Genomic DNA, 3,918 nt, shown 5'->3' with positions numbered 1-3,918 from the left:
GATCCAGCAGAGAATAAAATAAGGCCTTGACTCTGGTGAAACTCACCTTTCTCATGTGGAAATCAAAGATGTTAGAAGAGGTTGCTTAGCAACTCATATAGATAGATGATAATACAGAAAAGAATATTTTTATGCTGCATAAGATAAAAGATGAGGCTTTGAAAGAGCTGAGGCCACTTAGGTTGTTCAGTTGCCAAGTTGTGTCTGAATCTTCAATGAGTCAGCTGTTCACATCAGGTGGCCAAAGTGTTGGAGCTTCAGCATCAGTCCTTCCAATGAATATTCAGGGCTGATTTCCTTTAAGATTGACTAGGTTTGATCTCCTTGCTGTCCAAGAGATTCCCAAGAGTCTTCTCCAGCACCACAGTTCTAAAGCATCAGTTGAGGAGGGTTCAGGATGGGGAACACATGTATACCTGTGGTGGATTCATTTTGATATTTGGCAAAACTAATACAATTATGTAAAGTTTAAAAATAAAATAAAATTTTTAAAAAAATGATAAAAGCAAGAAAGTGTTCTTTGGAGGGGATCTCACCACATAAAATAAAATTGGAAAATACAAAAAAAAAAGCATCAGTTGTTGGGCACTCTGCCTTCTTTGTGGTCCAGCTCTCTCTTACGTGGCCCACAGCTGGGAAGGTCTGTTCTAAGGTACTTACTTTGAAGTGAACTTGATGGGTCAAGACTGTGCGTGAGACGCCTAGTTGAACCACTTTTCTACTCCCACCCGTAATACCTGTATCTGTTGTTCCACATCCTTGCCAACATTTAATATTGTCACTTTACTCTTAAAAAAAAATCCATTGATTTCTACTTTAATAGAAGGGAGTTAATCTTTCATATTCCATGCTTATTGCATACGTTTTCATTTCTTTCTGTTTTGTATGAACGTGGTTAACGCTGTGACCTTTCCTGTGAAGTCACCTTTGCCTACTATGTGTTTGTCTCATTTTTGTTGTTTTCTAGCAGTTTGCATTTGTGATTTCAAGAGCTTGGGTGTTTTTTTCCAAATGTTATATTACTTTTTAGTACTCTAAAGTCAGTTATACAAAATTTAGAACTGAAAAAGGAAAATGAGAACTACAATAATTAAAATGGGATTCTTGGTAATTCCCTGGTGGTTCAGTAGTTAGCACTCGGCACTTTTGCTGCTGCGGATCCAGGTTCAATCCCTGGTTGGGGAAGTAAAATCCCATAGTCTCTGCAGTGCAGCCAAGGAGAAAAAAACAAGCACTTTCTTTGTTGAATATTTACTATATAACCTTAGTACTTTTCTCAGTGCTTGTTGTTATTTCACTTCTCACAACCAGTCGTTTTATGGAAGAAACTGAAGTCATAGAAGTTAATGATCACATAATTAGTAAATGTTGGGTGAATCTAGGATTTGTACCAAGACAATGTGACTCCAAAACTCATGCTTCTAATCACTATGTTCTACTACCTTATATATAAATTATTATCACAGATGTTCTAAATAAAAAATCCACTACCAGGAGTACATTGAAGAATAGAAGATGACAGAAATAGCTGCATTCTCTTAATCTCCCAGCTTCCTTCATAAAAGCAAAAATCTATGCATGGCATCTGTAGCAAGTCTTGGTGACACGGTATCCCCACAGTCCCAAAGTAAGACCAGATAGTGACAAACTCAAAAGCAGCTATAAAACCTGAGTAGTGCCAGCTATCTGTGTGGAAGGTCATGGACAAAAAACAATGGGACATCTGATGGCCTTGAGAAAAGGGCGTCTCCCAAAACATTGCCACAGGAAAGTGTGGCAGGCCAGTTTCAAAGCAGCCACAAAAGTGAAGGTTCCTGCAGCTGCTAATATGCAGGTGTTTAAGAGGATTGCTAAACTCCACACTTGTCTTGAAACTAACAAATGTAAGCTTTCTTCCAAAACAACCTTTTTAAGGAGAAACTGCTGGCTCTGGACACCAGTTTCAGCAGGAATGGACAATGGGGGCAAAGGAAAGAACAGAGTGAAGTGGGGGAGAAACGAAGCAGCTGTCAGAACTAGGTCATTTATTTTAGTCACTTTGTGAAACTAATATATTTCATGAACCTCAAGGATAGAAAAGTTATTTTGTCCCTTTTAAAAATATTTAAAACTGATCAGTGGAATTGTGGAATATGATAGAAAATTATGAGAATATAAAACTAAATCCTTACAAAACAATCTACTGTTTCAAACCAAGGTTAAATGGTAATATTGTAAAAGAACAGTGTAAACTAGAATTAGAAATGCTCAGATGAGTGGATAAAAGGTGTAAAAATAAATGCAAAGAATTCAGGAAAATATTAGAAGTTAAAAGGAATAAAAGTCAAAGTGAAAAACTAAAAGGAACTCAAAAAAGTGAATAAACAATTGATAATTCCTAAGAGAAATAGATGGAACTGGAAAGAAGGAAAATGTTTTAGAGAAGAGTGATACCTCATTGAAAACCTGATATCCATTAAAAAAGAAGTCTGTGAAGAAATCCAAAGCAATGGACAAGAGCAAATACTAAAAACTTGGTGCAGGTTATTATGCTGTTGTCTCTACAGCCACCCTTCTATCCTCAGTCTTGTGGTGACGAAGCTGGAACACTGCACGTTTCTCCTCTGAGTAAGTGCCTGCTCAGTCATTTCAGTCATATCCGAAATACGGGACTCTGACCCCATTTCTGTTCTAGCTGTATTTATATTAGCCTCTGCCAGTAGGGGGTCACTAGAGGGAGAATGCAGGTCTGAAGGAAACAGGATTATGTTCCATCCTGTCTACCTTCTGTGGGCTTTATATCTGCTTGTGATTCTTGTGAGCATTATTCCAGCCAGTGCTGTTACATCCAGCACTTCCTTCCCTAGCCTCAGCTGAATCAGGTTGCAGTTTTTATAACACCTGAAGTGCTTTCATCATGCCTACTGTCAGAGATACAAGCGGCCGCTTTTCAGGGATCTTGGTCTTAGGTCAAAGCTCAGAGACCAGCACAAGCATCATCCCTCCTCATTGTCTTAACTTTCAGCTCCACGAGGCTGTTCTAATTCCTCTCCTTTCTTTGTTCTCTCATTTCAGGATATTAGGTGCTCTCTCCTTGGGTTTCCCTGGTGGCTCAGTGGTAAAGAATTTGCCTGCCACGCCGGGGACACAGATTCAGTACCTGTGTTGGGAAAATCCCCTGGAGAAGGAAATGGCAACCCACTCCAGTATTCTTACCTGGAGAATTCCATAGACAGAGGAGCCTGGTGGGCTACAGTCCACGGGGTTGCAAAAGAATCAGACGCAACTTAGCTACTAAAAAACCACCACCATGATATCTTGATGTTCTCTTTTTATCCCTTCAGTAACCTATTTATACTTAGTATGTTTTTATATTCTGTTCAGATAACTAGTATGGCTTCTGTTCTGACTGAACTCTGGCTGATACACTGAATCAAGAGAACTTGCTTGAAATTAGAAACACTTTATATATTAGAAAGACACACTGTACACCTAGGAACATTGACCCAGAATAGTCAGTACTGAGTCATGGCCTAAAAAAAAGAATGAAACAATTTTGAAAGGGTTTTTTAAAAGAAAAAGTCCCTGGGAGTCCGGGCCCTCAAACAAAAGCAAGGAGGAAGTCACTTATAGGGAAGATAAATCCGATCACGTTCATACTTTCTGATAGTGACACTATGTTAAAAGATAATGAAGTAACATGAACTTAGGGTTTTTCTTTTGTTGGGGGGGGTCACACCATGCGAGATCTTCGTTTCCTCACCAGGGATCAATCACGCACCACTGCATTAGAAGCACAGGATCTTAACCACGGGACAACCAGGGAAGTTCCCAAACAGGATTTTATATCCAACCAAATGGACTTTCAAGCATAGAAAGCCACAGGCTGTCATCAATAGTTAGAACAATAGTGTTCTAACTCATTATTTCCATGAACCC

This window comes from Bos indicus x Bos taurus, chromosome 3, assembly GCF_003369695.1.
Source record: "Bos indicus x Bos taurus breed Angus x Brahman F1 hybrid chromosome 3, Bos_hybrid_MaternalHap_v2.0, whole genome shotgun sequence".
Classification (NCBI taxonomy): domain Eukaryota; kingdom Metazoa; phylum Chordata; class Mammalia; order Artiodactyla; family Bovidae; genus Bos; species Bos indicus x Bos taurus.
This window is presented reverse-complemented; position numbering follows the sequence as displayed.